This window comes from Thunnus thynnus, chromosome 12 (assembly GCF_963924715.1).
Source record: "Thunnus thynnus chromosome 12, fThuThy2.1, whole genome shotgun sequence".
In the NCBI taxonomy this organism is placed as follows: domain Eukaryota; kingdom Metazoa; phylum Chordata; class Actinopteri; order Scombriformes; family Scombridae; genus Thunnus; species Thunnus thynnus.
In genome coordinates, this window is record NC_089528.1 from 32,567,112 (window position 1) to 32,594,644 (window position 27,533).

The 27,533-nt window shown below is 39.7% G+C and overlaps 1 pseudogene; it reads right to left on the bottom strand.

The window, feature by feature from the left end:
* Window positions 1–22,515: 22,515 nt before the first annotated feature.
* On the bottom strand, window positions 22,516–26,550 carry LOC137194860 (uncharacterized; annotated as a pseudogene).
* Between the last annotated feature and the right edge of the window lie 983 nt (window positions 26,551–27,533).

Consider the following 27,533-nt stretch of genomic DNA (forward strand, 5'->3'; position numbering starts at 1 on the left):
GTGATGTGAACTGGTTCATGGAGATGCTTGATTTAAAATAAGCAAGCAAAGTTTATTAATATAGCACCTTTCACAAACACCAGTCACAAAGTGCTTCACAGTCAAAGAAATAAAATCAAGTGCAATCCAAATAAATAAAAACAAAAGACACCAGATAAAATACACAAGGAGAGCAGATAAAATAGATAAATTAAGATATAAAATAGCACATTCTATCCAAATGCCTGTCTGAACAAATGGGTTTTTAGCTGCTTTTTAAAAGAGTCTACAGTATCCAAGAACCTTCAGTTTGTTGGAAGACTATTCCAAAGCTTAGCGTGATCTCCCCAGGTCTTAAAATGTGTATGAGGTACTAAGAAAGCCCTCGGTGGAGGATCTAAAAGCTCGGCTGGTGGTGTGGGGTGCAGATTTAAAGTGTGTGATCTGTCAATAGTGGAGTTCAATATACCAGTTAATGTATTTAGAAACTATTATATATATGATAACCATGTTATTCATATACTGAATATTCTACTTAAATATATTGGTCACATTTTTAAAATTGTTTCACATTTGGGCAGTTATGGAAAGAGTGTCTCACAAAAATAGTTGATCCACAGAGTTGAATTTGAACTTTATTAGATATCAGATGATTTGCTGTTTAATTTGATTATTATGAGGTATTGTTTATATAAATAATACATGTTTTATCTGTAGTGTTTCATTTTCTGTTTTTTTTATCACCACTACAAGAAATCTAGACTGTTTGATATCAAACCACTGAAGTTTAACAGTGTGTGACTCCCTCTAGTGGATGTTGTGGAGTATTCTGTTGTCTTTGCTCCAAAGGTTTTTGTACAGAGTTTTGGTGTTTCCTGTTACTGTGGGCCGCAGAGCACAGTAGTACACAGCAGAGTCAGACAGCTGCAGCTTCTGGATATTCAGAGGAACTGATGTTTTGTTCAATGTAGCATCAAATCTGTTTTTCTGGAACTCTGCAGCATTATCTCCTCCTCCAGACAAACGTCGCAAAACATACTTTGGAAAATCATTTACTTCTTGTTTGTACCAGAACAAAGTGTGACTTCCACTGGTCTTAAATGTACAATCAAGTGTAACTGTGTCTCCTTCAGCAGCAATGACATCTCCTGTTGGCTGGGTCACGCTGTCTTGTCCTTTACACTCTGGGGAAGAACAGAACATGCAGAGGAAGAGATGAATCAATAAAGATGATTGATTAAAGGAGAACAATCAGCAGCTTTAAAGAGTTACCTAGCAGACACTGACACATCTAGAATAGTCGGTTTTTTAATCATTGCTGACTGTCAGACTGAACCACATCTTTTTTTCTAAAAAAATATACATGGAGGCAGAAATGACCTATTTCCATTATGATGGACATTAAAAGCACTTATAGCTCAGTTCTGTGTTAAAAACTGTTGAGAAAGGAAACACATTCTGCTTTCTCTCTTACCAAAGAAAAGAGCAGCGAGAATAATCCACAGCCAATGTTCCATCTCTACAACAAGGTTTGAATCAACAGGAGAAACTATCTGATGTTCAACATTCAGTCTGAGAATTGTTCTCTTCACAGCAGCAGTTATTATTGACAGAATGGTTGAACACAGTGCAGAAGTAGTGCACCGCCTACTTGATAATGTGGCCCTCTAGTGGAGGTAAAAAGTTCAGTACAACAGTGTGGAAAAAAGGCTTCCAGCAGCTTGTCAGTGTGTCAGCTTGTGTTTTTGTACAGAGACTGTGGGTTTGCTGTCACTGTGGGCCTCACAGCACAGTAGTACAGAGCAGAGTCTGTCACTGCAGCAGAGGAGATCTGCAGATGGATTTGTTTGTCTTTCACTGTAATCTCCAGTCCAGAGATTGGATTTGTTACTGTTCCAGAAGCCGAGTGTGAGATAAGGAGCTCTGGTGGTTTTCCTGGATATTGTCGATACCAGAAGAAATAATCACCAGATGAAAGTTTTGGGTATTTATAGGACAGAGTAACAGTGCTGCCCTCCAAACTGTTCTCTTCATTCTTGACTGCAGTGAGTTCTTCACAGCTGACACCTACATGAAAATATTTAAATCCAGAAGTTATTGAACAAATGTACATTTTCTTGGGCTTCTTGTTCCGTGCTTCAGTAACTATGTAGCTGCTTTAATTACATTATCAGATATGAATGTTTTTCTCATTTAATTTAACTCCAAGAGATTAATTAAAATGTGACTTACCAGTGAATATACAGAGGAGCAGAGCTGGCACTTAAAGCAACATGTTCAAAGATAAACAGCTCAGTAATCCTCAAAGTCAACTTTCTGAAGTCTGCTTACTTTCTGATGGGGACAGCTGGGCTTCTCCCATCTGTAGAGGAAGCCCCTCCTCCTTTAATGACATCACTGTGACATCACTGATCCCAGCAGGGGACAGTGTATACTGATATATTTGTAAGGACAGAACTCCCCATGCACAACCAGTATTTTCAGTCAGTCGCAGGAACATATAAGGTGAAAATCAAAATTACCCACCACACACTGAGATGACTTTACTGTGACTTTATTAGGAGCGAACAACACGTTTCGCCTGTAGCTTCTTCAGGTTCGCTCAGCACAACTGCTGAGTACTGACAGGTGTGATAAAAACAACTGAGTCACATGACTAATTATCACAGTCTTCATTTTTTCAAAGTGAACATTTTACAAAGGGCATGACAATAAAAATATTTACATATTACAAAAAACATGACATGATTAATGTTACACAAAGTTACAAGAATTACACCATTTTACATTATTAAACTTCATTACCTCCTGTTAACAACTGACTGAATAGGATGAGCTAAATTCCCTTAGCAGAATGGACTATAGATCCTACAGCTGTCCCTGTACATCACTAAACGGGAAGGGTGAGTGCCAGGGGCCCTAGTGGTTCATCTCTCCCTAAGAGTCCAAATAGCTTGTGGAGAGAAATATGAGTTAATATATATATATGTCTCAGACAAAAACTCAAATCCTGTGTATCATAAAGTTATAAAGTTCTGATCAAGATACAGTGATCAGTGAAATTATACAGAGGAAAAATACACTTTATTATTATTAACACAACTAACAGCAACTGTAACAGTAAACTTGAGTGGAATAATTATTACTGTTGTTAATTATAATTGGCTATTGAGCAAAGGGTTCTTCTTATAATGGGTATTGGACTAAGCTTAGTTTTGATTAAGTTATTGTGTTTAGTTACAATAGCCTATCACTAATGACTGTTTCATTTTCATCTTCCAGTTCATCCATTTGCCAGTACCCTTTATTTCTATCCACAAAGCCACAGAAAAGCATTTCCAACCTCATGTCAACAGATTCAAAATGTAGTTTTCACTGACATTTACTTGCCACAAAGTTTAGTTCACATGTTTATTTCTAGTGTTTTTACACCTAATAATCTCTCTAATATTATCAGCCCTGGCCAGCTGTTTTGTTATGTGACGATCCATCATTAGCTAAAAGGATCAGTAACCCTGAAATGGTGCTGTGTCTCAGCCTTAAACGTTTTAGATCAACTACCAGTAGAATCTCTCCAGTGACAGATGTGTTTCCACTGTAACTGTATGAACATGTACTGAAATGTGAAGCCCAGGTATTTTTACCATTATGTTAGTTATGCAGAATGAGTACATAATCATGTTAACTCATTAACTATCATCCACACCACTGATAAACCGTTACACTAGCTAGCCTCATGGCTAACAAGCAGAGGAAAGTTACTGGTATTTAGTTTTTATGGGCGGGCCCGCACCCCGCACTGTACCCCCAGTGAATAAGAGAAATAAAACCTTATTTTCTGATTGTTTTGTGGTGGTTCTAAAGCACAAATAAAAAACCATAACACAGATGATTAATAACACTCAATTGATGATTTGCTGTGGAGATAGATGCTCTTAGTTTCTGTTTCATTTTCCTCCACTGCATTTCTCCTTTTCATTCATTCATTACAGTTGAACTTCATGTCTGTAGTGGACAGGTGGCCTGAAGAAGCAGACAGAAGGAGCTTGGAGTGAACATGCGCACACAAACAAATGCCATCATGTTCTGTCTCTCACTGTTCTATCTTAACGAGTATATTTCTGCAGATCTTTATTATCAAGGTCATCAATACTCGCTGAAATGTTATTATCATGAATATCTTTTCTCTTCTCTCTATGTATTCCATACTCTCTGACTTTACACAAAACATGGAGAAACCTACATATATACATCATTCATCTACCAATTATGTGCCTGATTTTATATTTTGCATATTTGTGTAATATATCTACATTACGTATCCACAACTGAAGGAAAACAACCAAATTTAATGGGAAGTTAACTGTTGTACGAATTATGTATAGAATGAATAACTCACCAAATTGAAAAAAGAGTTAAAGAAAATATAGAAAGGAAAATATAGAAGGGCCAGTAAAACTCTGATCTACTGGCCAAGTGGGTCAGACACTGGTGATTTGCTCAGGAGCGGCACACCTGTACTTGATGCAGGACCACGCTTGACCATATGTTTGTCACTCAAACTGTTTTGGGTGGCCGTTACTTGAAATATTGCTTTATAACTGAGCTACTTTAGTTTTGTTTGACCCGGCATCAGAAGTGAACAATTGAAAGCGGTGTATAGCAAAGACTAGTTCATAGTTTTTAACCGATATGGAAAATGTTACAAAGCAGTGAGCAGGACGGTTTCATGGTAATATAGTATTTTTATGATTTAAAATTAAATGCTTTCATTTTTCAGGTATTTTAATTAGCTGGATCAGCAAAAAACAGGCATACCTGTCCAAAAAAGATGTCCAAAATGGTATATTGTGCTAACGAGTCTCTTAAAATTAGATAGAAGACTTGTCATTTTCGCATAATCTTTTTACATTGTGAAAGCTGACTATGTCAGTTAAAGGAGTTAAAACTTGAACTTTAAAATTAATGTCTGATATAATTTATTTTCCAATTATAACCTGATTCCACCAGGTTGTCGGCTGTGGTTGGATCAGTGTCTCATTACAGTACAACACCAGTGAGAAACACCTGTGTGAACTGAAGCTGTATCTAATCACACATTAATATTCAGTTCTGAGTCTTATCCGGCTTTTGATCATATTCAGGATATGACGGTTACATGGAACATTAGAAACCTGGTTATACATATCCCTGTATACATGATTCTAACAGGATACTGATTTCTGATCATGTGTGTCCAGTTGTGTCCTGATTCCTCAACATCCCAGCCTAATTTCTCTACCAACAGAGAATATTAACAAATCTGGAACAGATGTTTACATGCTACACTTCCCTAGTTTTACTTCAGGTAACATTTCCAGGTTTCTAAAACCAGGATATGATGTTTACTTGTGCAATACTAAATGGGAATCTCTAAAAACACCATCACAACCAGGATACTGGTGCAAATGTAAGTGCACTCTCTGTCCACTTGATGGCAGTGAAGTTCAACACAAAGAGTAGTTGAAGTGTGTAAATGTTCAATGAGGAGCTGTTAGGTTTTTGTACAGAGACTGTGGGTTTCCTGTCACTGTGGGCCTCACAGCACAGTAGTACAGAGCAGAGTCTGTCACTGCAGCAGAGGAGATCTGCAGATCAACACGTGTCTCTGTTTTGTTAATGTGAGCTGAGAATTCAGAAACAGTTGGATGAATCGATCCGTCCTCTGTGATGTAGAGCAGGAACTCTGGTCTGGATCTCTGGTATTGTCGGTACCACTGGATATTGTTGATAGAACCCTCATATTTACAGGTCAGGTTGATGTTTCCTCCCTCTGCAACACGTTCTTCAGGATTTTCTGGCTTTATGCTGTTCATGGAACCCATGGCTGCAAAATGAGTCATTCATGTCAGTTAGTGTACAAGAGATTTTAGAAGAGACTCAACAGAGGTTCTTGACTTTTACTGTCACCTTTCATCATTTTTAAATACATTAAAAACCCAACATGTTCTTTCTGTTTGTGAATTTACTTCCACAAAATCATCCAGCCATGAAAAACAGATATCTGGTTAATACATCAGGTAAAATGAGACTTTCATCTCTGTTCTAACACTCACCTATAAAGTGAGATAAAAGTATAAAGAGGTAAATCAACATGTCTTTGGAGTTGTTGAAACCAAACAGACAGCAGATGATCAATGTTCTTCCACTGCAGTAGAATGAAGAAACTAAACAGCCTCTCTGCTGCACAGCCCTTCTCCTCAGCATCAAGCTGATTGGGATTTTACTTCCTCAAACATTTCTGCTCTGCAGACAGAAAGAATCTCGTTGGTTGAGTTGAACCTCAGTGGGCGGGACCAGGAAATCACCTGCATAGGTTGTTGAACCACCAATGACATCATGAACTTCATCACAGTTTAACACGGCTTTCAGTTCTGTTAAGTTTGAGTTGAACACTGAGATCCATCAGCCTCCTGACAAACTCATCATATTTACTTGGAGCTCCTGACAGATATCTCAGGCCAAATACTCGCTCCAACCATTTAAAATGTCAGAAAATGTCTTTCTGTGTGCATGAAAAAGAACAGCTTGTCTGAACTAAAACTTGTTACTGATTATGTTCGTTATATTTCTGTGTCATGGAAGCAGCAGGAGACGTTCTGTTGTTCAGGAGGACTGTGTGGAAAAAGCAGTGCTGGACCAGCACAAAGGGGAGATTCTGTTAAAACAGTTTCCCACCGTGAAACTAGAGTCCTCAGTGTTATACGATACAGCAAACACTCCCTCAGTGTTTGGAATAGATCTGTTGTTGTTTGTTTCATTGCTGGACTTCTGCTGTGTGATTTGGTTTCATGGGTTTGAATGGAAAACTCCTCTAAAGTGTCATTTATATACATCATTTAAATCTGTTTAGTAGACAAAACATTTATTTCCATGAATCAGTTACATATGATGTCATTCTAATCTGATACCTTGAATTTTTAATAAGAGTTTGTTTTTCAGTGTTTTCAGTGTTCATTTATTATGTTTGATGGTGTCTTGTGTTTGAAGCATCATCCAGCTGGTTTGTCATTGATGTGGATTTGCTGCTCATGTGAATCCTCCCACAGTGTTTCATTAGCAGCTGTAACCACAGTGACTCTGATAAAACAGGAATTAGCAGAATCCATCTGATATGAAGCTGTGGTTTGAATACCACTTCCCTCCTCTTTGAAGAGTAGTCAGATATCTGTGTTCAGGTTTTTGTACAGCCTCTTCTACACTTTCTATCACTGTGTGTCTAAAGCACAGTAGTAGAGAGCTGTGTCTGCCAGGGTTAGACTCTGTATGGTCAGCTCAGTTGATGTATCTGTTGTTTGGGAATTATATCGTTTATCAGGAATATGATCATAACCACTGTTTGATTTTGCTCCTTTCCAGAGTATAAACTGAGGTGCCTGAAGGTCAGAATGATGTTTGTACCAGTAAAGGTAAACATCAGTATAACTTGTCTCATATGTACATGTCAGTTTGACAGATTCTCCTTCTCTTCCACTGACTTCATCTTGTTCAGGAGAGATTGTGTCTCCAGCTATTAGTCCTGGAAAAAGTAGAGAAAATGAAGCCATTAGACTAACATTGTTCATGAGGCTGAGAGGAGAAGACAGTGGAAAATGTCAACTGTACAGTGTTACTCTGTGGACACAAACTGATCAACTGTTCATTTGACTGATTTCTATAGAAATCATCTTCCAAGGTGTTACCTAGTGAAGGAAACATGTTGTATTAAAGTTCTGTTCCAGAGTCAAATATCCATCATTTGGAAAATATCACACAATGACAAAAACATACGTACCTACAAGAGCTGAAAACAGTGAAATGACAGCCAGTGTTTCCATGGTTACACAAGTGAAATGCTGTAAGTGAATGTTGAGTTTGAATAAGTGTTGAGTGGTTTTGTGAGTTGTGTTTGGTCTGATGTTCACAGCTGGAATCAAACAGCTCTCTGCCATGCAGCCACCTCTGCAGTCAGTAGGAGGAGACTCATATGTCAAATGACATTCATTTGTAAAACTCTTCATCACAACTGTGTCTCATGAGGGAAAAGAATCTTGACTGTTTGATAAGAAACCACTGAAGTTTAACAGTGTGTGACTCCCTCTAGTGGATGTTGTGGAGTATTCTGTTGTCTTTGCTCCAAAGGTTTTTGTACAGAGTTTTGGTGTTTCCTGTCACTGTGGGCTGCAGAGCACAGTAGTACACAGCAGAGTCAGACACTGCAGCAGAGGAGATCTGCAGATGGATTTGTTTTCCCTCCACTGAAATCTCCAGTCCAGAGATGGGAGCATTTAATGTTCTTCCAGTTCCTACATGAGAGATGATGAATTCTGGTGGTTTTCCTGGATATTGTCGATAGCAGTAAAACTCATCACCACCACCTGGTTTTTTGTAGTATGTGTAGGACAGAGTAACAGTGCTGCCTTCTAAACTGTTCTCTTCATTGTTGACTGGAGTGAGTTCTTGACAGCTGACACCTAAAGGAAGAGATAACTCTGTTATAACATGTTGTAAAAGTTTCAATGAATGATTCAGAATTTAAAAAATACAGGAATGAAATATAACATACCTGTTAGAATTACAAGAAAAAACACAGGAAATACATAATAGTCCAATGCCAGCATGTTGAATGAAGGTAATGTTTGTGATTTGTGTAATGAACTCTGCTGAATATGGAAGTTCGTCTCCCTTCTATAGTTCAGTAACAGCTTAGCTCCTCCCTGAATCTCTCCGTCTCCTCTTAGATCTGTATTTTCACTTCTCTCAGTTACTCTTCCTCCTGGTTAACAGACTGGTTACATTTATAACTGGAGTTGCAGAAAGGTAGCTGATCACCTTCTCAGGCTTTACAAACACAAAAAGGACCTGATTGTTTGCTTCAAACGTGGAGACGACATTATTTCATCACTATTCAACTTAACTCAGCTGATGATGAAAGTAAAACACAGCATCAAATATTATACCCAGACTATGAGCAGTAAGATTAACATCAACAGACAGTTTCAGCAGGATTTACTTTACTTACTTACACCACTTTCCACACATATTCCACTGCAGCTTGTATATTATGTAACAATATGATAACCATGTTATTCATATACTGAATATTTTACTCAAATATATTGTTCACATTATTAAAACAGTTTTGTATTTGGGCAGTTATGAAGAGTGCCTCATAAAAATAGTTCATTCACAGAGTTTAATGTGAGCTCTATTAGATATCAGAGGTTTTGCTGTAACACTCAGTTATGATGTTATTGTTTATATAAATAATACATGTTTTATCTGTAGTGTTTCATTTTCTGATGTTTTTATCACCACTACAAGAAATCTAGACTGTTTGATAAGAAACCACTGAAGTTTAACAGTTTCAGTACTAAAGATAAAAAGTTGAAAGCGCTCTCTCTTACTCCAATGTATCATTTTCAACAACCAAACTAATAGTTTACATCTTGATCGTTTCAAAAATCGCCCGTTAGCAAGAGTGTAAAACTTTAGTTTCACTGTATTAAAATAAAAAAATAAAATTTCTGGACCGAAACCTTCAGGTTGTGTGAACCAGTTTCAGTTTGAAGGATAAACAGCAGCAGAGAGAGAGAGAGAGAGAGAGAGAGAGAGAGGGGACACCTTTAGTGGATGTTCCTCAAACATTTGTTGTTTAATATCTTGAAGTTTAACAGTGTGTGACTCCCTCTAGTGGATGTTGTGGAGTATTCTGTTGTCTTTGCTCCAAAGGTTTTTGTACAGAGTTTTGGTGTTTCCTGTCACTGTGGGCTGCAGAGCACAGTAGTACACAGCAGAGTCAGACACTGCAGCAGAGGAGATCTGCAGATCAACTCGATTTCTCTCATTATTCAGTTAAACAGTCAGTCGAGGGTCTGCAGGTTTTGCATTCATCACAGTAGATGTTGATTCAATGATCAGGAGAAGGAACTGAGGAGCTGATCCAGGATCTTGTCGATACCACTGGAGATTATCAGCTTTAACTGAATAGTTACAGGACAGAGTAACACTACGGCCCTCTGATGAAAACACTTCAGCACTGCTGGCAGTAATATCATCTTCCAAGGTGTTACCTAGTGAAGGAAACATGTTGTATTAAAGTTCTGTTCCAGAGTCAAATATCCATCATTTGGAAAATATCACACAATGACAAAAACATACGTACCTACAAGAGCTGAAAACAGTGAAATGACAGCCAGTGTTTCCATGGTTACACAAGTGAAATGCTGTAAGTGAATGTTGAGTTTGAATAAGTGTTGAGTGGTTTTGTGAGTTGTGTTTGGTCTGATGTTCACAGCTGGAATCAAACAGCTCTCTGCCATGCAGCCACCTCTGCAGTCAGTAGGAGGAGACTCATATGTCAAATGACATTCATTTGTAAAACTCTTCATCACAACTGTGTCTCATGAGGGAAAAGAATCTAGACTGTTTGATAAGAAACCACTGAAGTTTAACAGTGTGTGACTCCCTCTAGTGGATGTTGTGGAGTATTCTGTTGTCTTTGCTCCAAAGGTTTTTGTACAGAGTTTTGGTGTTTCCTGTCACTGTGGGCTGCAGAGCACAGTAGTACACAGCAGAGTCAGACAGCTGCAGCTTCTGGATCTTCAGAGGAACTGATGTCCCGTTAACTGTAGCATCAAATCTGTCTTTCTGGAACTCTGCAGCATTATCTCCTCCCCCAGACTTGTAACGCCGCAGCATATACTTTGGAAAATCATTTACTTCTTGTTTGTACCAGAATAAGTATGGACTTGGGTCACTGGTCTTAAATGTACAAGCAAGTGTAACTGTGTCTCCTTCAGCAGCAATGACATCTCCTGTTGGCTGGGTCACGCTGTCTTGTCCTTTACACTCTGGGGAAGAACAGAACATGCAGAGGAAGAGATGAATTAATAAAGATGATTGATTAAAGGAGAACAATCAGCAGCTTTAAAGAGTTACCTAGCAGACACTGAGACATCTAGAATAGTCTGTTTTTTAATCATTGCTGACTCTCAGACTGAACTACATCTTTTTTTCTAAAAAGAATTATAAATGGAGGCAGAAGTAACCTGTTTCCTTTATGATGGACATTAAAAGCACTTATAGCTCAGTTCTGTGTTAAAAACTGTTGAGAAAGGAAACACATTCTGCTTTCTGTCTTACCAAAGAAAAGAGCAGCAAGAATAATCCACAGCCAATGTTCCATCTCTACAACAAGGTTTAAATCAACAGGAGAAACTATCTGATGTTCAACATTCAGTCTGAGAATTGTTCTCTTCACAGCAGCAGTTATTATTGACAGAATGGTTGAACACAGTGCAGAAGTAGTGCACCGCCTACTTGATAATGTGGCCCTCTAGTGGAGGTAAAAAGTTCAGTACAACAGTGTGGAAAAAAGGCTTCCAGCAGCTTGTCAGTGTGTCAGCTTGTGTTTTTGTACAGAGACTGTGGGTTTGCTGTCACTGTGGGCCTCACAGCACAGTAGTACAGAGCAGAGTCTGTCACTGCAGCAGAGGAGATCTGCAGATCCATTTGAGTTTTATCTGCACTCACATTAAAAGACAGTCTAGGTACTGGATCTGATATTGGATTTCCTGTGCCATAATGAGAAATAAGGAACTCTGGTGGTTTTCCTGGATATTGCCGATACCAGAAGAAATAATCATTATAAGCGGCTTCTTTGTAGTATGTGTAGGACAGAGTGACAGTGCTGCCTTCTAAACTGTTCTCTTCATTGTTGACTGGAGTGAGTTCTTCACAGCTGACACCTAAAGGAAGAGATAACTCTGTTATAACATGTTGTCAAAGTCTCAATGAATTAATCACATTCAGATACTATTAGTATTAAACTTTTATAAAATACGGAATCCAACATACCCAGAATGGCCAGAAATAGTAAGTAAAATACGGAGTATTGCAAAGCCAGCATGTTGAATGAAGGTAATGTTTGTGGTTTGTGTATTGAACTCTGCTGAATATGGAAGTTTGTCTCTCTTCTATAGTTCAGTAACAGTTTAGCTCCTCCCTGAATGTCTCCGTCTCTTTGTAGTTCTGTATTTATAGTTCTCTCTGTTAGGAAAGGCAAGTTTATTTGTGTAGCACATTTCAACAACAAGGCAATTCAAAGTGTTTTACATAGAGCATAAAAGGCATCAAAACAGAATATAAAAGCAACACAAGTAAAAAGACATTTAAATACAATTAAAATGTGTTAAATTTGGAAATAAAAAGAAGCTAAAAAAAGAATAAGACAGATAAAACAGGAGAATAAAAGTTACAGTGCAGTGTAAAATATTTACCCTTAAATTTGGTTCAATAAAACTCAAACAGAAAAGTCTTCAGCTGCGATTTAAAAGAACTGAGAGTTGCAGCAGATCTGCAGTTTTCTGGGAGTTTGTTCAGATATGTGGAGCATAAAAACTGAACGCTGCTTCTCCATGTTTAGTTTTGACTCAGAGGACAGAAAGCAGACCTGATCCAGACGACCTGAGAGGTCTGGATGATTCATAATGAAGCAGCAGATCAGAAATGTATTTTGGCCCTAAACCATTCAGTGCTTTAGAAACATACAGCAGTATTTTAGATTCAATTCTTTAACAGACAGGAAGCCAGTGTAAAGATCTGAGAACTGGAGTGATTTGATCCACTTCCTTGGTCTTAGTGAGGACTCGAGCAGCAGCGTCTGAATCAGCTGCAGCTGTCTGATTGTTTTTTAGGGAGACCTGTGAAGACAGCGTTACAGTAGTCGAGTCTACTGAAGATAAATACATGGACAAGTTTTTCCAAATCCTGCTGAGACATAAGTCCTTTAATTCTTGATATATTCTTCAGGTGATAGTAGGCTGACTTTGTAATTGTCTTAATGTAGCTGTTGAAATTCAGGTCTGAGTCCATGACTACACCAAGATTTCTGGCTTGGTTTGTAGTTTTTAACAATATCGACTGAAGCTGAATGCTGACTTTTAATCGTTCTTCCTTGGCTCCAAAAACAATTACTTCAGTTTTATTTTTGTTTAATTGAAGAAAATTCTGGCACATCCAATCAGTGATTTGTTCAGTGCACTTACTCAGTGCTTGTATTGGACCATAGTCCCCTGGTGATATGGTTATGTAAAGTTGTGTATCATCTACATAACTAGTAACATATTTAGTTGTTTTCCATAACCTGAGCTAGTGGCAGCATGTAGATGTTGAACAGAAAAGGCCCCAGAATGGAGCCTTGAACAGACAAACACTGACACACTACATCAGTATCTGCAGTAATACTCAGGTGATTCATCAGATCAAGTATCTGCCATGATGAGACCAATCTACATGTAATACAGTCTCTTCTTCCATGTCATTATAATACTTCAGTGTTTTCACTACCAGTTATATTCATTCAGTCACGTCAGCAATCCATGACCTCATGTGACATCATGTTGAAGTTGTTCCAATGAGTTTCAAGCAGTGGGGTTCACAGATTTGAATGTGGGAAAAAGAGAGCACTGCTATGGGATCAGTACTCTGCATCAGCAGATACTCTGAGCTGAGAGACAGGAATCCTTATCAAGAGAGAAAGAGTCGGACCCATTCATCCCTTCTGTTACACTTCTGTGATTCAACTGTGGAAATGACACTGATGCTGCAGTCACCATCATAATCCAGGTTTCACACATGTTGGATACAGATGAGTCTTTTGTAGGGCTGAGTCAAATATGTGAAGATTCAAACCACTGAAGTTTAACAGTGTGTGACTCCCTCTAGTGGATGTTGTGGAGTATTCTGTTGTCTTTGCTCCAAAGGTTTTTGTACAGAGTTTCGGTGTTTCCTGTCACTGCCACAAGGAAACCTTACAAACACACAGCAGTGAAAACAACATCGATAAATCCAAAAAAGCAGCATCATACAAAATAGGTTTAAAATAGTAAATAGAAGTATAAAATTATCATCAATGCAAAGTTGATTTGAATGAAGCAATCAGAGGGAATAAGCCACTTTGAAAAGGTGCGTTTTGAGACGGGATTTGAAGGTTGGGAGAGAATCAGTGTTGCGTATGTCTGGGAGACAGAGGTCCAGAGGTGAGGGGCAGCACAGCTGAAGACTCTGGACCCCATGGTTGTCAAGCAGGCAGGAGGTGTAGTGAGGAGAATGGCAGAGGATGATCTGAGAGTACAGGAGGGTGTGAAGGTGTGAAGGAGGTCAGAGAGATACAGAGGTGCCAAGTTATGAAGGGCCTTGAAGGTGAGAAGTAGAATCTTAAAGTCAATACGGTGTTTAACAGGAAGCCAGTATAGTTGCTGGAGAACAGAGGTGAAATGTTCTTTGGAAGAGGTTCTGGTAATGATACGGGCAGCCGACTCTTGAACAAGTTGAAGTTTATGGAGGAACTTGTGAGGAAGACCAGAAAGGATAGAGTTGAAGTAATCAATACAGGATGTAATCAGAGCATGAGTGAGAATGGTGGCACTGTTGGATGTAGAGACAGACAGAGATGAGAGATATTGTGTAAGTGGAAGTCAGCAGACATGGTGATATTATTGATGTGTGGCTCAAAGGATAATGTGCTGTCAAGGATGACGCCCAGACTCTTAACCTGGGGGGAAGGGGTGACTGTAGAATAATCAATAGTCAGTGAAAAACTGGTGAGTTTGGATAAAGTAAATTTTGTACCCACGAGGAGAATCTCTGTTTTATCACTGTTAAGTTTGAGGAAATTATGTGAAAGCCAGGATTTGATTTCCAGCAGGCAAGTGGAAGAGGAAGAGGATGTAAGAGTGGAAGTAGGCTTGGTAGACAGGTAGAGCTGGGTGTCATCCGCATAGCAGCGGAACTGTATTCCAAATTTTCTGAGAATATGGCCAAGTGGTGAGAGATAAATGATAAAACGAAGGAGGCCCAAGACAGAGCCCTGAGGAACACCGCTAATAACAGGGAAGGACTGGGATTTTAGATTTTCAAGTTGGACAAAATGAGGGCAACCAGAGAGATATGAATGAAACCAGGAAAGTGGGATACCAGTGATTCCAGTGGAAGCTAATCTGTCAAGGAGGATGGTATGTGACATGGTGTCAAAGGCTGCACTCAAATCCAGGAGGACAAGAATGGTTGAGAGGCCAGAGACTGCTGCTATCAACAGGTCATTGGTGATTCTGACCAAGTCTGTCTCTGTACTGTGGGAGGGACGGAAACCAGACTGAAAATGTTCATACAGGTTATTGTCTGACAAGTGAACCTGAATCTGAGCTGCAACTGTTCTTTTGAGTATTTAAGAGAGAAATGGTAAATTTGAAATTGAAATTATTCAAATTGTGTTGACAGATGAAGGAACAAGACCAGAAATAAGGGAGGAATGTATGATGTCGGTTATTAGAAAGGACAGGTGGGGTAGACAGGCTCTTACCAAGTGAGTAGGAGGAAGATCTAGTTTGCAGGCAGAAGATTTGGATTTTTGAATGAGGCCAGATATTTCAGCAACAGTTGGTAGTTTAAAACTAGAGAGTGTAGAAGAGGGGGAGCACAGACTGGTGGATAAAGTGAACAGCATGTTATATTTCTTGAATAGGTCAGTTGCAGGTGAATATTTTTAATTTTGACACTATAAAAGGTTTTTGTACCTCAGTGACAGTTTTGCTCCTCCCTTAATCTCCTCCTCCCTGCTCTCACAGCTCTGACTAATAATGTGTTCAATGTGCTTTTCATATCACATCATACTGATTAGCTCATAGCTAATATGATACTGAAATATAATATTGAACATTTTAAAGATTGATTTTAATGTGAAATTATGATTTTACAGCAGAACCTAAACAGCTCATGATAAAAACTGACAGTATGAAACAAATATTCTCATATTTTCATTACATTCACTTTTTAACCCGACAAGTAACTTCAGGTTTTTGTTCAACACACAGTTTTATGTCACTTTATGTTTGATGGTGTCTTGTGTTTGAAGCATCATCCAGCTGGTTTGTCATTGATGTGGATTTGCTGCTCATGTGAATCCTCCCACAGTGTTTCATTAGCAGCTGTAACCACAGTGACTCTGATAAAACAGGAATTAGCAGAATCCATCTGATATGAAGCTGTGGTTTGAATACCACTTCCCTCCTCTTTGAAGAGTAGTCAGATATCTGTGTTCAGGTTTTTGTACAGCCTCTTCTACACTTTCTATCACTGTGTGTCTACAGCACAGTAGTAGAGAGCTGTGTCTGCCAGGGTTAGACTCTGTATGGTCAGCTCAGTTGTTGTAGCTGATGTTTTGGATTTATATCGTTCATCAGGAATATATTCTCGATGACTATCTGATTTTGCTCCTTTCCAGAGTATAAACTGAGGTGCCTGAAGGTCAGAATGATGTTTGTACCAGTAAAGCCATGGATCAGTACTGGTTGTATCATAGTTACATTTGAGTGTGACAGATTCCCCTTCTCTTCCACTGACTTCATCTCGTTCAGGAGAGATTGTGTCTCCAGCTATTAGTCCTGGAAAAAGTAGAGAAAATGAAGCCATTAGACTAACAGTGTTCACAAGGCTGAGAGGAGAAGACAGTGGAAAATGTCAACTGTACAGTGTTACTCTGTGGACACAAACTGATCAACTGTTCATTTGACTGATTTCTATAGAAATCATCTTCCAATGTGTTACCTAGTGAAGGAAACATGTTGTATTAAAGTTCTGTTCCAGAGTCAAATATCCATCATTTGGAAAATATCACACAATGACAAAAACATACGTACCTACAAGAGCTGAAAACAGTAAAATGACAGCCAGCGTTTCCATGGTTACACAAGTGAAATGTGCTGTAAGTGAATGTTGAGTTTGAATAAGTGTTGAGTGGTTTTGTGAGTTGTGTTTGGTCTGATGTTCACAGCTGGAATCAAACAGCTCTCTGCCATGCAGCCACCTCTGCAGTCAGTAGGAGAAGACTCATATGTCAAATGACATTCATTTGTAAAACTCTTCATCACAACTGTGTCTCATGAGGGAAAAGAATCTAGACTGTTTGATAAGAAACCGCTGAAGTTTAACAGTGTGTGACTCCCTCTAGTGGATGTTGTGGAGTATTCTGTTATCTTTGCTCCAAAGGTTTTTGTACAGAGTTTTGGTGTTTCCTGTCACTGTGGGCTGCAGAGCACAGTAGTACACAGCAGAGTCAGACACTGCAGCAGAGGAGATCTGCAGAGGAACCGATTTTGAGGTTGAATCCAACGTGGATGAAAATCTTTCCTTAAACTCGTCCTCTGTTTTCCCTGTGCCAATATTAAAGCGGCTCAGGATGAATTTGGGGCTGTTGTTTCCATCCTGTTTGTACCAGAAGAGGTAATGATTTGTACCACTGCTGTTATATTGACAGTCAAGTGTTACTGCCTCTCCTTCAGCAGCAGTCACATCTCCTTTTGGTTGCAGCACGTTGTCTTTTTGTGCTCTGCATTCTGTAAAACAGCAACAAACAGTATCAGTGAGCTGTTAAAGAATCATGTCAATGTTGGATTGATATGACAGAAACAGAGCTGTGTTCATACCAAGGCACATAGCAGCCAGCAACACTGAGATGAACAGAGACGTCATATCTGCAGTGTTGAGTAACTCTGAGCTACAGCGAGTATAAAGAAGACTCTGATCTCTGTTTAGTCTTCATCAACACTAAGTTGGTGGATTTAAAGGAGGAGTCTGATCACAGTGATAGAGCTCATTCACAGCCCTGTGTTATTCCTCCTACTGACAACTTTACACTAAACACATGTTTGTGCCTCTCTCCTTTCCTAGCATAGCTTGTCTTGTATGTAGTCATCACTGGAGATTTAATGTTTCCTGTTTTACATCTGGTGCAGACTCACTTTGATCCCCAACATATAAAAGGTGATAATATTCCTGAACCTGCTGCTGCTCCTTTAATATTTTTCATCTTAAAAGCTGAAAACTGAGAACGAATATTTGAACACATTTATGACTTTTTATGTTCTTCTCAGAATTTATTTCATCTTGAATATAAATCAACAGTTTAGTGTCTTTTGATCCTCTGCAGCCATCAGAGGTCAAATGCAAATGCATGTTATTGTGGAAGCTTCAATTTTGATTAATCAGCTGATTCTAAACTTGGTAAAAGCTTCAGCTGTCAAAGTGTTTCTGTTGAGTTTTTGATGTGTGAAAATATAAATGAGCAGTAATTTCAGAGTTTTAATGCTTCATTGTGTATTTGGGGTGAACCTCAACATGTTGCCAAAGATAGTGAACAATGGAAGGAGCTGATTGTGGCCAGGCAAAAGTAGCTTCTATCCACCAGCAGCTCCTGACGCCTGTCCCTCCTCCCTCACACCCAACGCAGTTGCACGCTGCCCCCCGTCTTCCCCTCTCGCCCCAGCCACTAGCCGCTGCCCTGCCCACAACTCGCCCTCTCCGATCTCACTTCTCCTCCTTCTCCCCTGTTGATGTTCCCTTTGTTACCAACTGATCACCAAAGCCAAAGCTTCCACCTGCTGCCTTGACCCCATGCCCACACCTCTTGTTAAAGCCTGCTTGCCCACATGCCGCCCCCTCATGGCCCTCATGGTTGATATCATCAATCTCTCCATGGAATCTGGCTATGTACCCACCTGTTTCGAAACCGCCTCAGTCACTCCTGTCCTCAAAAAGCCTGGTCTGGACCCCAACGACTTCAATAACTTCCGACCGATCTCAAACCCTCCTTTCTTCAGTAAGCTCCAGGAAAGAGCGGTCACCGACCAACTCCATCAGCACATGTCTAACAATATGCTCTTTGAGACCCTACAATCCATCTACAGGAAACATCACAGCACAGAGACCACCCTCATCAAGATCACAAACGACCTCCTCATCGCTGCTGACTCCGGCCATATCAGTCTACTCATCCTCCTCGACCTCTCAGCCGCTTTTGACACGATCTACCACTCCATTCTCCTCAACCGTCTTTCTGATTTAGGCCTCACTGGTACTGTTCTCGCCTGGTTTCGATCTTATCTCACCAACAGAGCACAGTTTGTCTCCATTAACGGCTCTCACTCTCCACCTGCCCCAGTCAACCAGGGCGTGCCTCAAGGCTCCGTCCTCGGGCCCATCCTCTTCACCATCTACATGCTCCCCCTCGGTCAGATCATTTGCCATCATGGACTAAATTTCCACTGCTACGCTGAAGACACTCAGCTCTATCTCAGTACCACACCATCCACATAACTCCCCCCCGGTCTCTAATCAACTGCCTGCAGGAAATAAAATCATGGATGTCATCCAATCTGCTCAAACTAAACAACAAGAAAACAGAGCTCATGGTTGTGGCACCTATGGCGCTGCTCCAGAAGGTTGGGGATTTTCTCCTTGAGGTCGATGGTTGCTCCATCTCCCCGTCCCCTGAAGTCCGCAACCTGGGCGTCATCCTAGACTCTACCCTCTCCTTCCAGTAACACATCAAATCCGACACCAAATCTGCCTTTTTCCACCTCAAGAACATCTCCCGACTCCGGCTGTCACTCTCCAACACTGTTACTCACAACTTGATCTATAGCTTCATTTCAAATCATCTGGACTACTGCAATGGAATCCTGTTCGGGGTTCCCAGTAAAACCCTGGACAGGCTCCAATATGTCCAGAACTCCGCTGCCAGGGTTCTCACCCACACCAAACCCTGGCAGCACATCACCCCCACTCTCATTCACCTACACTGGCTCCCTGTGAAATACCACATCTCCTACAAACTCCTCCTCCTCACTTACAAAACCCTCCACTCCCTGGACCCCCAGTACCTTTCTGACCTCCACTACCGACCCACACTTTCCCGAAGCCTGCGGTCCTCGGACCCAGGACCGCTCTCCATCCCCCGCACCTGCCGACGAACGTTTGGAGACAGAGCTTTCAGTGTGGCAGCCCCCACCTTCTGGAACTCTCTCCCTTCCAAAATATACAACGCTCCTACCCTGGACTCTTTCAAATCAGCCCTAAAAACCTACTGTTTACTCAGGCTTTTGGCCCAAAGTTAACTTGTTAACCTCACAGTTGTTTATTATTTAAGCTCGGCTTAGTTTCTTTTTTCTCTTCCTTTTTCTGTAAAGTGTCCTTGGGTGTTTTGAAAGGCGCTATATAAATCTAATTTATTATTATTATTATTATTATTATTATTATTATTTTGGCCCACAGGGAACAAAGAGGATGAAGTCAGTCGGTCAGTGTCCATTTATTATGTTTGATGGTGTCTTGTGTTTGAAGCATCATCCAGCTGGTTTGTCATTGATGTGGATTTGCTGCTCATGTGAATCCTCCCACAGTGTTTCATTAGCAGCTGTAACCACAGTGACTCTGATAAAACAGGAATTAGCAGAATCCATCTGATATGAAGCTGTGGTTTGAATACCACTTCCCTCCTCTTTGAAGAGTAGTCAGATATCTGTGTTCAGGTTTTTGTACAGCCTCTTCTACACTTTCTATCACTGTGTGTCTAGAGCACAGTAGTACAGAGCTGTGTCTGCCAGGGTTAGATTCTGTATGGTCAGTTCAGTTGATGTAGCTGATGTTTGGGATTTATATCGTTCATCAGGAATATATTCATCATCACTCACTGATCCTGCTCCTTTCACCAGTATAAACTGAGGTGCCTGAAGGTCAGAATGATGTCTGTACCAGAAAAGGTAAGCACCATCATCATCTGTCTCATAGGTACATGTGAGTGTGACAGATCCTCCTTCTCTTCCACTGACTTGTTCTTGTTCAGGAGAGATTGTGTCTCCAGCTATTAGTCCTGGAAAAAGTAGAGAAAATGAAGCCATTAGACTAACATTGTTCATGAGGCTGAGAGGAGAAGACAGTGGAAAATGTCAACTGTTACTCTGTGGACACAAACTGATCAACTGTTCATTTGACTGATTTCTATAGAAATCATCTTCCAAGGTGTTACCTAGTGAAGGAAACATGTTGTATTAAAGTTCTGTTCCAGAGTCAAATATCCATCATTTGGAAAATATCACACAATGACAAAAACATACGTACCTACAAGAGCTGAAAACAGTAAAATGACAGCCAGTGTTTCCATGGTTACACAAGTGAAATGCTGTAAGTGAATGTTGAGTTTGAATAAGTGTTGAGTGGTTTTGTGAGTTGTGTTTGGTCTGATGTTCACAGCTGGAATCAAACAGCTCTCTGCCATGCAGCCACCTCTGCAGTCAGTAGGAGGAGACTCATATGTCAAATGACATTCATTTGTAAAACTCTTCATCACAACTGTGTCTCATGAGGGAAAAGAATCTAGACTGTTTGATAAGAAACCACTGAAGTTTAACAGTGTGTGACTCCCTCTAGTGGATGTTGTGGAGTATTCTGTTGTCTTTGCTCCAAAGGTTTTTGTACAGAGTTTTGGTGTTTCCTGTCACTGTGGGCTGCAGAGCACAGTAGTACACAGCAGAGTCAGACAGCTGCAGCAGAGGAGATCTGCAGATCGTTGATTGTAGCATCAAATCTGTTATTCTGGAACTCTGGAGCTTTATCTGGTGGTCCAGAAATGAATTTCCGCAGCATATACTTTGGGGAATCATTTACTTCTTGTTTGTACCAGAACAAATAGGTAGTTACACTGCTCTTATATTTGACAGCCAAGTGTAACTGTGTCTCCTTCAGCAGCAATGACATCTCCTGTTGGCTGGGTCACGCTGTCTTGTCCTTTACACTCTGGGGAAGAACAGAACATGCAGAGGAAGAGATGAATCAATAAAGATGATTGATTAAAGGAGAACAATCAGCAGCTTTAAAGAGTTACCTAGCAGACACTGAGACATCTAGAATAGTCTGTTTTTTTACTGACTGCTGTCTGTCAGACTGAACCACATCTTTTTTTCTAAAAAAAGTTATAAATGGAGGCAGAAATGATCTGTTTCCTTTATGAAGGACATTAGAAGCACTTATAGCTCAGTTGTATCTTAAAAACTGTTGAGAAAGGAAACACATTCTGCTTTCTGTCTTACCAAAGAAAAGAGCAGCAAGAATAATCCACAGCCAATGTTCCATCTCTACAACAAGGTTTAAATCAACAGGAGAAACTATCTGATGTTCAACATTCAGTCTGAGAATTGTTCTCTTCACAGCAGCAGTTATTATTGACAGAATGGTTGAACACAGTGCAGAAGTAGTGCACCGCCTACTTGATAATGTGGCCCTCTAGTGGAGGTAAAAAGTTCAGTACAACAGTGTGGAAAAAAGGCTTCCAGCAGCTTGTCAGTGTGTCAGCTTGTGTTTTTGTACAGAGACTGTGGGTTTGCTGTCACTGTGGGCCTCACAGCACAGTAGTACAGAGCAGAGTCTGTCACTGCAGCAGAGGAGATCTGCAGATCCATTTGAGTTTTATCTGCACTCACATTAAAAGACAGTCTAGGTACTGGATCTGATATTGGATTTCCTGTGCCATAATGAGAAATAAGGAACTCTGGTGGTTTTCCTGGATATTGCCGATACCAGAAGAAATAATCATTATAAGTGGCTTCTTTGTAGTATGTGTAGGACAGAGTGACAGTGCTGCCTTCTAAACTGTTCTCTTCATTGTTGACTGGAGTGAGTTCTTCACAGCTGACACCTAAAGGAAGAGATAACTCTGTTATAACATGTTGTCAAAGTCTCAATGAATTAATCACATTCAGATACTATTAGTATTAAACTTTTATAAAATACGGAATCCAACATACCCAGAATGGCCAGAAATAGTAAGTAAAATACGGAGTATTGCAAAGCCAGCATGTTGAATGAAGGTAATGTTTGAGGTTTGTGTATTGAACTCTGCTGAATATGGAAGTTCGTCTCTCTTCTATAGTTCAGTAACAGTTTAGCTCCTCCCTGAATGTCTCCGTCTCTTTGTAGTTCTGTATTTATAGTTCTATCTGTTAGGAAAGGCAAGTTTTTTTGTGTAGCACATTTCAACAACAAGGCAATTCAAAGTGTTTTACATAGAGCATAAAAGGCATCAAGACAGAATATAAAAGCAACACAAGTAAAAAGACATTTAAATACAATAAAAATGTGTTAAATTTGGAAATAAAAAGAAGCTAAAAAAGAATAAGACAGATAAAACAGGAGAATAAAAGTTACAGTGCAGTGTAAAATATTAACCCTTAAATTTGGTTTAATAAAACTCAAACAGAAAAGTCTTCAGCTGTGATTTAAAAGAATTGAGAGTTGCAGCAGATCTGCAGTTTTCTGGGAGTTTGTTCAGATATGTGGAGCATAAAAACTGAACGCTGCTTCTCCATGTTTAGTTTTGACTCAGGGGACAGAAAGCAGACCTGATCCAGACGACCTGAGAGGTCTGGATGGTTCATAATGAAGCAGCAGATCAGAAATGTATTTTGGCCCTAAACCATTCAGTGCTTTATAAACATACAGCAGTATTTTGACATCAGTTGTTTGACAGACAGGAAGCCAGTGTAAAGATCCAAGAACTGGAGTGATTTGATCCACTTTCTTGGTCTTAGTGAGGACTCGAGCAGCAGCGTCTGAATCAGCTGCAGCTGTCTGATTGTTTTTTAGGGAGACCTGTGAAGACAGCGTTACAGTAGTCGAGTCTACTGAAGATAAATACATGGACAAGTTTTTCCAAATCCTGCTGTGACATAATTCCTTTAATTCTTGATATATTCTTCAGGTGATAGTAGTCTGACTTTGTAATTGTTTTAATGTAGCTGTTGAAATTCAGGTCTGAGTCCATGACTACACCAAGATTTCTGGCTTAGTTTGTAGTTTTTAACATTATCGATTGAAGCTGAGTGCTGACTTTTAAACGTTCTTCCTTTGCTCCAAAAACAATTACTTCAGTTTTATCTTTGTTCAATTGAAAAAAATTCTGGCACATCCAATCAGTGATTTGTTCAGTGCACTTACTCAGTGCTTGTATTGGACCATAGTCCCCTGGTGATATGGTTATGTAAATTTGTGTATCATCTGCATAACTAGTAACATATTTAGTTATTTTCCATAACCTGAGCTAGTGGCAGCATGTAGATGTTGAAGAGAAAAGGCCCCAGAATGGAGCCTTGAACAGACAAACACTGACACACTACATCAGTATCTGCAGTAATACTCAGGTGATTCATCAGATCAAGTATCTGCCATGATGAGACCAATCTACATGTAATACAGTCTCTTCTTCCATGTCATTATAACATTTCAGTGTTTTCACTACCAGTTATATTCACTCAGTCACGTCAGCAATCCATGACCTCATGTGACCTCATGTTGAAGTTGTTCCAATGAGTTTCAAGCAGTGGGGTGCACAGATTTGAATGTGGGAAAAAGAGAGCACTGCTATGGGATCAGTACTCTGCATCAGCAGATACTCTGAGCTGAGAGACAGGAATCCTTATCAAGAGAGAAAGAGTCAGACCCATTCATCCCTTCTGTTACACTTCTTTGATTCAACTGTGGAAATGACACTGATGCTGCAGTCACCATCATAATCCAGGTTTCACACATGTTGGATACAGATGAGTCTTTTGTAGGGCTGAGTCAAATATGTGAAGATTCAAACCGCTGAAGTTTAACAGTGTGTGACTCCCTCTAGTGGATGTTGTGGAGTATTCTGTTGTCTTTGCTCCAAAGGTTTTTGTACAGAGTTTTGGTGTTTCCTGTCACTGTGGGCCTCACAGCACAGTAGTACACAGCAGAGTCAGACACTGCAGCAGAGGAGATCTGCAGTTTGACTCCACGCTTGTCTTCAAACAGTTCAGTGAAGAATCTTGTTTCTGACTTCAGAGAATCTGCTGGTCTTGTGAAACTACCGCCTGAGATGTACATGAGCAACTCTGGTGGTTTTCCTGGATATTGTCGATACCAGAAGAAATGATCATTGCCATCAGCTTTTTTGGAGTAGTTGTAGGACAGAGTAACAGTGCTGCCTTCTAAACTGTTCTCTTCATTGTTGACTGGAGTGAGTTCTTGACAGCTGACACCTAAAGGAAGAGATAACTCTGTTATAACATGTTGTTAAAGACTTATAACATGAATACATACAACTTCATGCTCAGTTTTCAATCAAACATCAATAGAAGTAAATATTAAGTGTGTCACCTACCTGTTAGTGTGATCAGAAACAAAGTTGACTTTGTTTCTGATCACACTTAATTGCATTGACACCATCTTGAAGATAAGAAGAAACTGTCTGTGTTGTTTAGTATGAAACACCACAGTGAAAGTTTGTGTCTTTCTGTACTTCAGTGACAGTTTTGCTCCTCCCTTAATCTCCTCCTCCCTGCTCTCACAGCTCTGACTAATAATGTGTTCAATGTGCTTTATATCACATTATACTGATTAGCTCATAACTAATAGCATCGCACTGATTGACAGCTGACAGTTTTACCACATGGAGTTAATGACTGTGTTGTATATTGATTGAGTCCTTTAGGATAAAACAGCAGTGAGGAGAAAGTGGACCCTTGGTGGGAGCCTCTCAGCTGTTAGTGTTGTTATCAGAAGAGTTACTGTGTGATACTCTCTCATTGATGTGAACCATACTTCATAGCTATCAGGACAGTCTACATCATTCTTCTATCTTTCTGCCTTCATTGTTCTTTCATTTTTCTCACCAGTGAAAAGAATCTCGACTGTTTGGTAACAAACCACTGAAGTTTAACAGTGTGTGACTCCCTCTAGTGGAGTGAGTTCTTCACAGCTGACACCTAAAGGAAGAGATAACTTGATGTTAAACACAAAGTTAAAATCAGATTATCTGCTCCACAAGTTTCTCACATTGTTAAAGACATTTATTATTCCTGTATTGTTTCACCTCCCTTTTAGTACGGTCACAAAAAACAACAAAATATCACAACAATGCAGTGACAGCATCTTACAGACAGTATCTGTGTTTAGTGGTTCAGGTATCGACTGCCTCTGACAACGGGAGTCTTCTTCTGTTCTCTTCTTCTGTGAGTCTCCCCTCCCTCCACCTATTCCTCCTCTCATGCCAATGTTATAAGCACCAAGACAAGACCTCTACATCTGTCTCTCTGTATATGTATGTATCTGTTTATTTGTTTGTTTGAAGCCCACAAAGATAAACCCGTTACTATGTCATCGTTCTCCAGACTAAATGTATTAAACTGCTGAATAATTAGAGACTCAAAACTCATCATGCACGAAGCAAACTAGGAATCTCACATGAGACATTGTGGGACACTTTAATTAATATTCATGTTTACATAAATCTTGGTATACATATGAACTACATTTTAATATAAAAATAGTACATTTATATAATAAATATATATTCTGACTATTGAACTGTATGTAGAGTATTTTAACTAACGTGCATATCCTGCACCATGGTAACACACTGTGAACCAGTCCTTCCACTGAACACACAGACAAAACTGATATCTATTCTACATCTAACTGCAGGTGAGACGCAAACAAGTTGAACTCCCAAAGAGTCAAAGTAACAGAGTGTTACTGAGCTTAGTGAGTGTAATGTAATTAGTGAGAGTAAAGTTGTAATCCCTTACACTTCAAGGTAGTGAAAAACAGTCGTCACATTCCTATAACATGAAACATGAAACTCACCTCAACAACCACAAATATGTAGAACCCACCTGGGTGATGCACAGCAGCCATTTTCACCAGAACGCTCACCACACATCATCTTGAGGTAGAGAGGAAGGGAATCATTGAGCCAGTTACACTGGGGGATGATCAGGTGGCCAGATGGAGAGAGTTAGGTTGGGAATTTTACCAGGAAACTGGGGTCACATGGGAGCTTTAACGACCACAGTGAGTCAGGACTTCAGTTTAACGTCTCATCTGAAGGACGGCGTCTCCTACAGCACAGTGTCCTGTTACTGCACTGGGGTAGCAGGATTTATTAGAACCAGAGGGAAGACTGGCCCCTACTGGCCCACCAACACCACTTCCAGCAACAACTTAGCTTTTCCAGGAGGTCTCCCATTGAAGTACTAACCAAACCCACGCCTGCTTAGCTTCAGTCATTCAGCAGAAACAGGGTACATGTTGGTATGGCTGCTGAATGCTCAGTCTTACTGCCCAAAACTTATAAATACACACATGTAATATTAATAACCTGATCAGATATTAAATAAACCATGTTGGATTTCCAAAAAGTCTTCCAGATTAAACACCAGAATACATCGTAGGTCCATGCCCTCCAGAATGACACGTAAGTATTTTTTTAAAGTCACTATAAGGACAAAATTGTTGTTTCAAAAATCAAACCTTTTTATGATGTGACCACACGATGGTTAAGGTTTGATTAGGTTAGGGCACTAAAACAACTTGGAAAGGGAAACGTTGTACTTTGTTTTAAAAAATACTAGTTGGTAAAATACTCTGACTCTTTTAAAGCTGCTGCTGCCTCTTTATTTGTCTTTGAATAAATTAATGTTTTACATCTGCTGCAGACTCACTTTCTTCCTGAACATATAAAAGGTTCATTTTTGTGAACCTGCTGCTGCTCCTTTAATATTTCTATTATAAACTGAGAATGAATATTTGAAAAACTGATTTTTTGTTTTCTTTTTAGAATTTATTTCCTCTTGAATATAAATTGATAATTTTGTGTCTTTTGGTGCTCTGCAGCTGTC